Source organism: Delphinus delphis, chromosome 2, assembly GCF_949987515.2.
Source record: "Delphinus delphis chromosome 2, mDelDel1.2, whole genome shotgun sequence".
In the NCBI taxonomy this organism is placed as follows: Eukaryota; Metazoa; Chordata; class Mammalia; order Artiodactyla; family Delphinidae; genus Delphinus; species Delphinus delphis.
In genome coordinates, this window is record NC_082684.1 from 67,506,298 (window position 1) to 67,520,410 (window position 14,113).

The window sequence follows — 14,113 nt, forward strand, 5'->3', positions numbered from 1 at the left end:
AGTTGTGGCACGTGGGCTTCTTAGTTGTGGCATGCGAACTCTTAGTTGTGGCATGCATGCGGGATCTAGCTCCCCAACCAGGGATTGAATCCAGGCCCTCTGCACTGGGAGTGCATAGTCTTACCCACTGGAACACCAGGGAAGTCTCAACTCTGTATTTCTTAAATTAGGTTTTGTCAATTCTTGTTGGACATCTGATTTCCAGTGAAAACTGTGAAAGACTACGGAGATAGATTATTCTCATATTTTTTCCCTCTTCCGAAGAGTAGTGATCTTCTAATAGCTTTGCACTAGGACTCAAGTGATAAGCCTGTAAGCACTCTTACAGGGTCAAATACAATGTTACAGATTTTTAAATTCAAATCAAACTAAAGGAGTTGAGAATTAAAATTTGATTTGCTAATGGCTCCTACAGTTTTATGTCAAACAAAGAAAAAACAAACAAACAAACCCCAACTGGGATTCAGAGGTATCTCACTTTATACGAAAGTCTATAGACTTCCCTAGTGGTCCAGTGGTTAAGACTCTGCGCTTCCACTGCAGGCGACACGGGTTTGATCCCTGGTTGGAGAACTAAGATCCCACATGCCACGTGGCCAAAAAAAAAAAAAAAAAGTCTATAGAAGTATAAAGTCTATAAAAAAGTTGACTATAAATTAAAATGCAATACCCAAATTATGGAAAATGTTTCTATAAAACCATCACTCCATAGTTTACTGAGAATTAACTTGTTTCAACACTATATGGTCTTCTACTTTAGTGTTCACACTACCTGGGGGAAAAAATTAGTAACCATGTGGAATTTTTCCCAAAAAATGTGTAAGAAAATACTACTACAGGGGGGTGGAATCAAGATGGTGTACTAGGAGGACGCGGAATTTGCATCTCCTCACAATTAGGGCATCTACCAGGCACCGGTGAGGGACCACAGACACCTAAGAGGATGGTAGGAACCCCCAGCAACCAGGTAGGATGAGGGCCGTGGGGGGAGTGAGGGTGAGGAGAAGTGTTGTCGGGATGGGACTGGCACCTCTGAAGGGCAGCTGGGGGAGGGGAAGGGATCCCACATCCCAAGGGGAAACTGGGGAACCACTGGGAGGGCAGAGGATCAAAAGGGAGAGTGGCCAGGTTTCCCTGCCCACTTGGGCCCCCAGGAACCTGCTGGTAGCCCAGGCCTGATCCTCTGCCCACCTAAGCACCCTCCAGCTGCGCAGGTCCTGAGGGAGTGGGAGGGTGGGAAGGAGGAGCACAAGTAAAGTCCAGACCTATGGGACTGGCCCCCCTGAGGGGGGGCTGCGGGAGGGGAGGAGTTCCTACACACAGTGGAACCCATCTATGGTTACGGGTCCAGCAGCAACCAGAGTGACCCTGGGGCAGACAGTGTGGGAAGGGTGAAAAGGAACGGAAGAGAACGCTGCCAATGCTTTCCCTGTCCACTTAGGCTCTGGGAACCCTTTTGGGCTCCCAGGCCTAATCCTGCGCCCTCGGAGTCTCCCTCCTGACGTGCAGAGCCCAAGCCCCACCCCTACACCTCCACCCAGGGCACTGCCTCCAAACTCCAGAACTCCACACTCCAGAGGCCCTTGTTTTGACATCTGCCTCTTCCCTTCTGTGCAGGTCCTAAGCAGAGGCCCTGCCCCACGCTTGAACATAACCTGCCTAGGCCACACCCCACGCTCAAACGTCACCACCCCCACCTGCCTAGGTCCCACCCCACCCTAAACCCCGCCCCTGCCTAAGTTCCACCCCCTGCCTAAACTCTGTCCCCATAGCCAAGGCTTTTTTTTTTTCTTTTCTTTTTCCTCTTTTAGATTGCGGTTCTGTTTTATCTTGTTGATTCATTGTTATTGATTCTTTTATACTTTTATTTTTCATAATAAATCTTTTATTTTTCTAATTTTATTTTATTCTTTATACTTTGTTATTCTTCTCTCCTTTTGGCTTGTTCCCAACTCTCCTTTTATTTTTTTCTTTTTCTATTATGGTTGTATTTTACCTTGTTGCAGTTGTTTCAATGATATTTTATTTTTCCTAATATATTTTTATCTTTCTAATTTTATTTTGTTTAAATTCTTTGATATTGTACTGCTCCTTTCTTTCTTCCTTCCTTCCTTTTTTTTTTGCTGTGCCACAAGGCTTGCGGGATCGTGGCTCCCAGGCTGGAGGTCGGGCCCAAGCTCCTGTGGTAGGAACTCCAAGTCCAAACTGCTGGACTAATAGAGAACCTCAAACCCCAGGGAATATCAATCGGAGTGATGACTCCCATAGGTCCTCACCTCAGCACCAAGACCCAGCTCTATCCAACTGCCTGTAAACTCCAGTGCTGCACATCTCAGGCCAAACAACCAGTGAGGCAGGAAAACAGCACCACCCTTAAAAAAAAAAAAAAAAATGAAACGACAAAAAAAAATGTTACAGATAAAGGAGCAAGGTAAAAACCTACAAGACCAAATAAATGAAGACGAGATAGGCAACCTACCTGAAAAATAACTCAGAGTAATGATACTAAAGATGATCCAAAATCTTGGACACAGAATGGAGAAAATACAAGAAACATGTAACAAGGATCTAGAAGAACTACAGAGCAAACAAACAGTGATGAACAACACAATTATTGAAACTGAAAATACCCTAGAAGGAATCAATAACAGAATAACTGAGGCAGAAGAATGGATAAGTGAGCTGGAAGATAAAATGGTAGCAATAACTGCCAGGGAGCAGAAGAAAGAAAAAAGAATGAGAAGAATTGAGGACAGTCTCAGAGACCTCTGGAACAACATTAAACGCACCAACATTCGAATGATAGGGGTCCCAGAAGAAGAAGAGAAAAAGAAAGGGTCTGAAAAATATTTGAAAAGATTATAGTCAAAAACTTTTCTAACATGGGAAAGGAAAATAGTCAATCAAGTCCAGGAAGCACAGAGAGTCCCATACAGGATAAACCCAAGGAGAAACACACCAAGACACATATTAATCAAACTATCAAAAATTAAATACAAAGAAAAAATATTAAAAGCCACAAGGGAAAAGCAACAAATAACATACAAGGTAGTCTCCACAAGGTTAACAGCTGATCTTTCAGCAGAAATTCTGCAAGCCAGAAGGGAGTGGCAGGACATATTTAAACTGATGAAAGGGAAAAGCCTACAACCAAGATTACTCTACTCAGCAAGGATCTCATTTAGATTCGATGGAGAAATTAAAACCTTTACAGATAAGCAAAAGTTAAAAGAATTCAGCACCACCAAACCAGCTTTACAACACATGCTAAAGGAACTTCTCTAGGCAGGAAACACAAGAGAAGGAAAAGACCTACAAAAACAAACGCCAAAAAATTAAGAAAATGGTAATAGGAACATACATATCGATAATTACCTTAAATGTAAATGGATTAAATGCTCCAACCAAAAGACACAGACTGGCTGAATAGATACAAAAACAAAACCCATCTATATGCTGTCTACAAGAGACCCACTTCAGACCAAGGGACACATACAGACTGAAAATGAGGGGATGGAAAAAGATATTCCATGCAGATGGAAATCAAAAGAAAGCTGGAGTAGCAATTCTCATATCAGACAAAATAGACTTTAAAATAAAGACTATTTATTACAAGAGATAAAGAAGGACACTCATAAGGATCAAGGGAGAAATTCAAGAAGAAGATATAACAATCATAAATATTTATGCACCCAACATAGGAGCACCTCAGTATATAAGGCAAATGCTAAGAGCCATAAAAGGGGAAATTGACAGTAATACAATAATACTAGGGGACTTTAACACCCCACTTTCACCAGTGGACAGATCATCCAAAATGAAAATAAATAAGGAAACAAAAATTTTAAATGACACATTAAACAAGATGGACTTAATTGATATTTACAGGACATTCCATCCAAAAACAGAATACACTTTCTTCTCACATGCTCATGGAACATTCTTCAGGATAGACCGTATCTTAGGTCACAAATCAAGCCTTGGTAAATTTAAGAAAATTGAAATTGTATCAAGTATCTCTTCTAACCATAACACTATGGGACTAGATATCAATTACAGGAAAAGAACTAAAAAATACAAACACATAAAGGCTAAGCAATATGCTACTTAATAACCAAGAGATCACTGAAGAAATCAAAGAGGAAATCAAAAAATACCTAGAAACAAATGACAATGAAAAGATGACAACCCAAAACCAATGGGATGCAGCAAAAGCAGTTCTAAGAGGGAAGTTTAAAGCAATACAATCCTACCTCAAGAAACAAGAAAAACCTCAAATAAACAACCTAAACTTACACCTAAAGCAATTAGAGAAAGGAGAACAAAAAAACCCCAAAGTTAGCAGGAGGAAAGAAATAATAAAAATCAGATCAGAAATCAATGAAAAAGAAATGAAGGAAACAATAGCAAAGATCTATAAAATTAAAAGCTGGTTCTTTGAGAAGATAAACAAAATTGATAAACCATCAGCCAGACTCATCAAGAAAAAAAGGGAGAAGACTCAAGTCAATAGAATTATAAATGAAAAAGCAGAAGTAACAACTGACATTGCAGAAATACAAAGGATCATGAGAGATTACTACAAGCAACTCTATGCCAATAAAATGGACAACCCAGAAGAAATGAACAAATTCTTAGAAAAGCACAACCTTCCAAGATGGAACCAGGAAGAAACAAAATATAAACAAGACCAATCACAAGCACTGAAATTGAAACTGTGATTAAAAATCTTCCAACAGGGGCTTCCCTGGTGGTGCAGTGGTTGAGAGTCCACCTGCCGATGCAGGGGATACAGGTTCATGCCCCAATCTGGGAAGATCCCACATGCCATGGAGCTGCTGGGCCCATTAGCCATGGCTGCTGAGCCTGTGCGTCCGGAGGCTGTGCTCTGCAACGGGAGAGACCACAACAGTGAGAGGCCCGCGTACCACAAAAAAAAAAAAAAGAACTTCCAACAAACAAAAGCCCAGGACCAGGAGGCTTCACAGGTGAATTCTATCACACATTTACAGAAGAGCTAACACCTATCCTTTTCAAAGTCTTCCAAAATATAGCAGAGGAGGAACACTCCCAAACTCATTCTATGAAGCCACAATCACTCTGATACCAAGACCAGGCAAAGATGTCACAAAAAAGAAAACTGCAGGCCAATATCTCTGATGAACATAGATGCAAAAATCCTCAACAAAATACTAGCAAACAGAATCCAACAGCACATTAAAAGGATCATACACCATGATCAAGTGGGGTTTATCCCAGGAATGCAAGGATTCTTCAGTATATGCAAATCAATCAATGTGATACAGCATATTAACAAATTGAAGGATAAAAACCATATGATAGTCTCAATAGATGCAGAAAAAGCTTTTGACAAAATCAACATCCATTTATGATAAAAACTCTCCAGAAAGTAGGCATAGAGGGAACCTGCTTCAACATAATAAAGGCCATATATGACAAACCCACAGCCAACATCATTCTCAATGGTGAAAAACTGAAACCATTTCCACTAAGATCAGGAACAAGACAAGGTTGCCCACTCTCACCACTATTATTCAACATAGATTTGGAAGTTTTAGCCACAGCAATCAGAGAAGAAAAAGAAATAAAAGGAATACAAATCGGAAAAGAAGAAGTAAAACTGTCACTGTTTGCAGATGACATGATCCTATACATAGAGAATCCTAAAGATGCTACCAGAAAACACCTAGAGCTAATCAATCGATTTGGTAGAGTAGCAGCAGGATACAAAATTAACGCAGAGAAATCTCTTGCATTCCTATACACTAATGATGAAAAATCTGAAAAAGAAATTAAGGAAACACTGCCATTTACCACTGAAACAAAAAGAATAAAATATCTAGGAATAAACCTACCTAAGGAGACAAAGACCTGTATGCAGAAAACTGTAAGACACTGATGAAAGAAATTAAAGATGATAGAAACAGATGGAGTGATATACCATGCTCTTGGATTGGAAGAACAAACATTGTGAAAATGACTATACTACCCAAAGCAATCTACAGATTCTGTGCAATCCCTATCAAACGCCAATGGCATTTTTCACAGAACTAGAACAAAAAATTTCACAATTTGTATGGAAACACAAAAGACCCCAAATAGCCAAAGCAATCTTGAGAAAGAAAAACAGAGCTGGAGGAATCAGGCTCCCAGACTTCAGACTATACTACAAAGCTACAGTAATCAAGACAGTATGGTACTGGCACAAAATCAGAAATATAGATCAATGGAACAGGATAGAAGGCCCAGAGATAAAACCACACACACGGTCACTTTATCTTTGATAAAGGAGGCAAGCGTATACAATGGAGAAAAGACAGCCCCTTCAATAAGTGGTGCTGGGAAAACTGGACAGCTACATGTAAAAGAATGAAATAAGAACATTCCCTAACACCATACACAAAAGTAAACTCAAAATGGATTCAAGACCTAAATGTAAGGCCAGACACCATAAAACTCTTAGAGAAAACCATAAGCAGAATACTCTATGACATAAATCACAGCAAGATCCTTTTTGACCCACCTCCTAGAGAAATGGAAATAAAAACAAAAATAAACAAATGGGACCTAATGAAACTTAAAAGCTTTTGCACAGGATAGGAAACCATAAACAAGATGAAAAGACAACCCTCAGAATGGGAGAAAATATTTGCAAAGGAAGCAACTGACAAAGGATTAATCTCCAAAATATACAAGCAGCTCATGCAGCTCAATATCAAAAAAACAAACAACCCAACCCAAAAATGGGCAGAAGACCTAAATAGACATTTCTCCAAAGAACATATACAGATTGCCAGCAAACACATGAAAGGATGCTCAACGTCACTAATTATTAGAGAAATGCATATCAAAACTACAATGAGGTATCACCTCACACCAGTCAGAATGGTCATCATCAAAAAATCTACAAACGATAAATGCTGGAGACGGTGTGGAGAAAAGGGAACCTTCTTGCCCTGTTGGTGGGAATGTAAATTGATACAGCCACTATGGAGAACAGTGTGGAGGTTCCTTAGGAAACTAAAAATAGAACTACCAGATGACCCAGCAATCCCACTACTGGGCATATACCCTGAGAAAACCATAATTCAAAAAGAGTCATGTACCACAATGTTCATTGCAGCACTATTTACAATAGCCAGGACATGGAAGCAACCTAAGTGTCCATCGACAGATGAATGGATAAAGAATATGTAGCACATATATACAATGGAATATTACTCAGCCATAAAAAGAAACAAAGCAGTTATTTGTAGTGAGGTGGATGGACCTAGAGTCTGTCATACAGACTGAAGTAAGTCAGAAAGAGAAAAACAAATACAATATGCTAACACATATATATGGAATCTAAAAAAAAAAAATGGTTCTGATGAACCTAGGGGCAGGACAGGAATAAAGACACAGACGTAGAGAATGGACTTGAGGAGATGGGGAGGGGGAAGGGGAAGCTGGGATGAAGTGAGAGAGTAGCACTGACATATATACACTACCAAATATAAAACAGATAGCTAGTGGGAAGCAGCTGCATAGCACATGGAAATCAGCTTGATGCTTTGCAACCACGTAGAGGCGTGGGATAAGGAAGGTGGGAGGGAGATGCAAGATGGAGGGGATATGGGGATATGCGTTATGCATATAGCTGATTCACTTTGTTATACAGCAGAAAGTAACACAAGACTGTAAAGCAGTTATAATTATACTCCAATAAAGATGTTAAAAAAAAAGAAAAGAATACTGTAAAACTACAGTTATATATTGAAATTATTATTTAAGATCTTCCTAATTAAATGAAGCGTGTCTTGAGTTAAAATGAAGCGGTATTAAAAGCTACATTAACATTTTTCAGTCCTGAAGAGATCACTTAGAAAATTATGGCTCCATTTTGCAGATCATTACTTTAAAAGAAACAGTGAAACACAAAAATTACTGTATTAAACCTTAATTTGAGGAGCAGTTTACTCAGCCAACAGGATCTATCTTTTTTGTTAGTTACATGGCCACAACTGACTCTAATTCAAATGAGTAATTAACGCTCCTGATATTTGATGGTGGTCATGAAAGAATCCGCTGCTGTAACCTGAGAGGCATTATTCAGCCTTTGTGATAAGATGTCCTAATAACCCAACAAAACAACTCTTGAAGAGAGATAATAACAATAGAAAACACACAGTGCTTACCAAACAGCCAGGCGCTGCTGTTTCGAACGCTTTACCTACACTCATTCAATCCCCATAATAGCTTTATGAGTTAGAGACTGTTTTTATCTCCACTTCACAGATATGAAAACTTAGTCACTTGCCAAAGGTCACCAAGTAAAAAGGCAGAGGAAGGACTCAATCATGTTAGCCAGGCTCCAGTGTCTGTGCTCTCACCCACTGCTCTTTACCTCCAGGTTTGCCTCAAGACTCCAGTAATTCAGTGACGGCTGTAATATGACCATGGACGTACAATTTCACTCTCCATTCACTAGAGTAAATCTAGGTCTACCCAGTTTGTACCCTCTGTTCAGAAGCTTTCACTGGCTAATGGCTATATGTGCATATTTTGGCAGGTTTAATCTTGACCCCAGAGTGTATCACAAAAGGTACAATTCTAACAGACTATTTGCTTTCAGTTGATCTCAACAGGGAGCCTAAAGCCCAAGAAGTGGCTTAATCAGATAATGTGAAACTTTAGGACAGAAAAGCTCATATTACTGCATTTATTACAGTGTGTTTAACATTTGTAATCAGACCTAAACTTCCAAAATTCTTATGTCTGACTCGCTCTCTTAGCGAGTTCAGCTAATCTCCCTTTCTACTTCCAATAGATAAAACATACCCAGCAAATGCTGTCCAAGGCAAGTTTTCAGACACGTATCTGAATTTAGTATCATTCTTGTTCCGATCAGGTGTCAGGGTAAACACAGAGCCTTTCAGGTGGACTGCTTGGCTGCCCTTTGCCCAGGAGCACTTTTTGCTTTACTGAATTTCACAGTAAAGTACAGCAACATGTTACAGCTCCTGGCTGAAAATGTAAATAGGAGAGTAAAGTTGTCAGACAAGAGCCTGCCCAACTGTTCCCAGAGGATATTATTCATACTTAAATTTACACTCACTTATATCTCACATCTCTGAATAGCAAAAATGTCACAATTATTTTAGCAGTGATCAAATAAGTTATTTCAATAGCAGGGCTCTAATAAATAAATTTAGGTTAACTAGCAGGCAATTTAAACCTTAAAACGCCAAGAGTGCAGAGAAGCAAGGGAGTGGTGTTAGTAGCAGAGCAGTTTTGGAAGTTCCCGGGATTCCCTTACAAAAAACAGTGAGAGCCACGAGGATGGAAAAAAAGAAAAACTATACAGTAACATCTTTACCAAAAACCAAGGGAAAAACATCCCCTGGAACTCCAGAACACTAACTACCCTTAGCAACTAGAAAGGGGGAACCACACCTGTGCCAGCAGAAGTGGAGGTTTGAAAATGTGGTCCTGTAAGGGTCAAAAGAGCCAAGGAACCCAGAAATCACCAAGTCATCATCCAAAGGAAGGGCGCCTCCCCCCCCTCCTTGACATGGGAACCCCAGGAGGGAATCTAGGTACTACACTGAGAACTGGGAGGAGATCTGGCAGGATCTCTTTTGCCAATGAGTGCAAGGAAAGGTCCCAATCAGGACCCCGAAGGCTCGGCAACATCCAGTGGAAGCTCTTTAATAGAAAGACAGACTCCGCGCTGAGCAGAAACTGTTGAGAGTAGAGCACGATATATGTGTTAAAAGACAGCTAGCTAGCTAGCTAAGGCTGACAATAGCTAGATCAGGCTGATCAAGTTTAGTACATCACAGTACTAAAACTGAGACAACTAGACGTTATGTGCTGCCTGGTGTGATGCAATAGAAAGTACATTGCATCCCCAATGTAGAAATATTTTTACCAAAAAAAATTAAAACCTGAATCAAACCTAGCCTCTAGATCTAACTCCTAGTTTACAGACAATACGGAGGAGAAAGGAATATGCTAAATAATACAATAAAAATGCAACCAGCCAAATGTGGGAAATTCTGCAGGATAAATAACCTCACCTCTTCAACAAATAAATGGCATGACGATGTGGGGGTGAGGGGGGAGACAAATAAAAAAAGACCTAAAGATACAGCAAATAAAGGAAATATATAGATTTTGTTTGGATCCTGATTTGAAATCACCAACTCTTAAAAAAAATTTTTTTTAGATAATTGGGGAAAATTGACGATGGACTAGGGATTATACTGTATAATGGAATTACTACTAATTTTATTGGTGTGATAATGGTATTGTGGTATGTTGAAAATAAAAAGGTCCTAATCTGTTAGATACCTAGAGAAGTATATACCAATGAAATAATATGATGTCTGGGATTTACTTTAAATTATTCTGAGAGCCGGCCATGGAAGTGTGAGGAAGGCCACGAATTCCATTTCAAGGTATCTTTGAGCTTGTTGAGTAGACGCCATAAGCAAGGCTCACCCTCCTGAGTTGAAACATGTATGGACAAGAAGTTATCACTGAAATCAAATGGTGGTGGACATGTCCAAGGAATCTTTGGGGACTTGACTCCTTTATGAATCTTTCAATAGATGAATGTGCAGAGACAGCAATTGGTGGGTGACAGAACAATACTGGAATGGCAGTATAAGGGAAAATAGTATCATCATGTTAGAAGCCTTGGAATGAGTATAAACAAAGGTTGTGTTCATCAAAGATATCAATTGCTTCCTCATGTCCCATCTCCAAAGGGCCTGTTTTACTATCATATAAAAAATTGAGCAGTGTACATTTTCATATTAAACTTTCTTGTTAAACTTTTTTAATAGTCAAAAAAAATTCCTCACACAGAAAAAATGGGGAATAGATGAAATAAGAATGGCAAAATCTTGATAACTGTTGAAAATGGCAATTCATTAGACTTTTTTTTCCTACTTTTGAATGACTGAAATCCAAAATAAAAAGTTAAATAAAAATGTCTACAAGAGGGAAGACATATGGGAACATATGTTTATGTATGACTGATTCACTTTGTTATAAAGCAGAAACTAACACACCATTGTAAAGCAATTATACCCCAATAAAGATGTTAAAAAAAAAAAATGTCTAGGGACTTCCCTGGTGGTCCACTGGTTAAGACTTGGAGCTTCTACTGCAGGGGGCATGGGTTCAATCCCTGGTCGGGGAACTGAGATACCACATGCTGTGAGGCCAAAAATAAAAAGTCTTATGCACAACATGATTTACAACATCCGATTACTATATTGAAAGCTATAATACAAAAGGAGCAATAGGAGTTATTTAAAAATGCTCCAAATAATTCTTTAATCTTTTTTTGTAGGGTAATTGTCAGGTACTTTAGGTTGGTCTATTAATAGACAAAACTAAAGGTTACCGCCTTTAAAAATGTTATCATAGAAAAATAAGGTTTTGTGAATTTTTGCCAAATTTAAAACATTTTCCAAAGGAAACTGTCTTTAGCAGAGATTTCCCAGGCAAGATGTCCATGTCTGGTACCATTCTTCTGAACATTCTCCCCTGCTGCTCCAACAGGAGACAAACTACATTTCCAAGATTGTTAAATTATTACCTAGGAAACTTTTGGCAATTTCCCATTCAGTCACATTTTCCAGTCATTTGGTTCTCATGTTTATAGAGCTGGTTGTTCACTTTTACCCAATGTTCAGGAGGGATTTGGCTCCAGGCAATCCTTTTTTCTTTTTTCCCTTTCAATTTTGACATCTCTATGAGTTAGCTATTATACAGTATTATCACAGCCTATTGCTTTCTGAATCATATTACCCAGGAGACAATTCAGGAATGAACTTGGACTAGAATTTTATATAGCATGCACAGTTTCCTGAAGGTCTTGGTGCCTATTTTTCTGTAATCTGTGAAGGTCCTATTCCTTTTCTTTTCCACACAATATACTATTTGAATAGTTCAGGTATCCTGCATATATTTCTATACTTTTCTTAGCCACAAGCAACTGCTTTAATGAAAAGTAGATACCTGATCTTATTATGCTGGTTAAACCACAGTGCAGGTCAAAGCTGCCTCCTTTTCTGTTCCATCTCCATTATACACTTTGCTCGTTTGGTTTTTGAACACATGCCAACTCTTCTCAAAGATATTTCTCTGGGCTCTAATATTCATTTGTTTTCTATATTTATAAATGTAAACACTATGTAGTTTCCCCAAGTGACTGAATCACCCTGAAACTACCTAAAAAATGATTTCAAAAGTGCAAATGATTTGGGGGCCAGAGGTAGTAATATTAAATCCATTGACAGGACAGAAGGAGGCAGAATTGTAAAGGGAGACTTTATTTCTTGTTTCCAAATAAACATGTATACTCACTGATGTAAGAGTAGGAATACTTCCTATTCTACTAAGGGCTGCGGAAGTTACCCAGAACTCTTATCTCAGCTTTCTCTCTTCATAGAGATAAGAATACTTGTCACAATCTTTTCAGATGATGGAAAAAGATGACTAGATCAGTGATTATGAACCAGTCTGAGCTCTTTGTTAGTAGGATGACTGTACAATGGAATTACCATTAATTTTATAGGTGTGATAATGGTATAGTGGTATGTTAAAGAAAAAATCTGTTAAAGATGCCTAGAGAAGTATGTACCAATGAAATAATATGATGTCTGGGAAGGAATTCACATAGTTCTCAAAGTCAGGGTCAAAACACTTTGTACATCAGGTATTGCAGTAACTGGGAAGAAGGCATCTGAGTGTTAACCACTCTGATGTATTTAAAAGACTAGAATTCCTTAACATACTTTTGTTGATATAATATATGCACATGAAATGTGACAAGTCTCTTTTTGGTCAGGTAGAATAAAAACACAGGTGTCTAAGATTAGCTAATGGGGAAAAAAAAACCTTAAAATTCTAAACTGATTAAAGATATAAATAGGCAGGCATCGAAACTGAGAGAATCAATGGGAGTGGAGGAGAAATGAACAAGATTGATGAAAGGACAGAACAAACAAGAAGTTTCAAAGGTTGATGCTGAAAAGAGGAAATGACTCAGTCACAGTTTAGGAAGGGAATTCCAGTTAGGTGAGTTGTATGTGAGCCTGGGAAAGCTCATTACCTACAGAGAACAAGATTCTAGGAGCTCACTGCAGACTGTCCTTGGAGTCATGTACACAAAGCACAACATCAATACTGTAAAAAATAATCTCCCGATAGAGGAGAAAATTTTGGTGTCTTTTACTATTGGTGCTCATGACAGTTCTGGTCATTGAACCTCAAGAGATAATTGGTACAATGGTAGCAAAAACTGGAAAAAAAAAAAAAGACTGAGGTGAAGGAAAAATATTCATATTAGTCTAGTATGAATTTAAGTTATTCATCAAACATTTATTGGGGATTTCACTGTCCCAGGCACTGGGGGTACAGTTTTCAACAAGAGGGGCATAGGTCCTGCCCCTCTAGGAGGCTACAATCCTGCAGATAAATGACTATGATCTGGGAAGAATATGGTTTAGGATTGCACTGTTGACATTTATAAAACCATGGACAAAGTGAATCCAGACATGTTCAACTGGAATTCTTCAAATAGGGAGTGTAAGAGACAGATCTGGATAAGACTTCGAGGAAGTAAGGGTGCTTGGTGCTAAGTAATTTGCCTAAAACTAGACTGGAAAGTCTGTGAAGGCAGAGATTATATCTGTTTGATTCACAGTGGTTCACCAGCGACTAACAGAGCATCTGAAAAATAGTAGCCAATCCAGAAATTTAAAAAAAAAAAGTAAATAAGTGAAGCAAATATTTGCAGTACCTGTTATGTGACTGTCTTGCTTTCATAGTGTTTAGTATGAGTGTCACCGAGGAGTACATATATAGACAATTTAAATACAATGTAATAAGTATTAGGAGTTAAGCATGGGATACTATTAGGATACTATACTAAATAATTCACGGATCTGGAAAGCTTCTTGGAGGAAGAAATACTTGAGATGAGTTTTGAAGGAAGAAGGGAAGCAAAGCCAGTTGGATACAGCATGTATTAAATTCTTGTGGAATGAAACAGCATTACACATTTGAGGAACCCAAAATGGTGCTGCAGATT

General features: G+C 38.7%; 1 protein-coding gene and 1 pseudogene across 5 annotated transcripts in view; one reads left to right on the forward strand and one right to left on the reverse strand.

Moving 5' to 3' along the window:
- The window catches only part of AP4S1 (adaptor related protein complex 4 subunit sigma 1), a 61,221-nt gene that overhangs the window by 42,553 nt on the left and 4,555 nt on the right, over nucleotides 1-14,113 (reverse strand). The gene's annotated exons all lie outside the window — the stretch shown is intronic.
- Nucleotides 10,188-10,934, forward strand: LOC132419585 (small nuclear ribonucleoprotein G pseudogene; annotated as a pseudogene).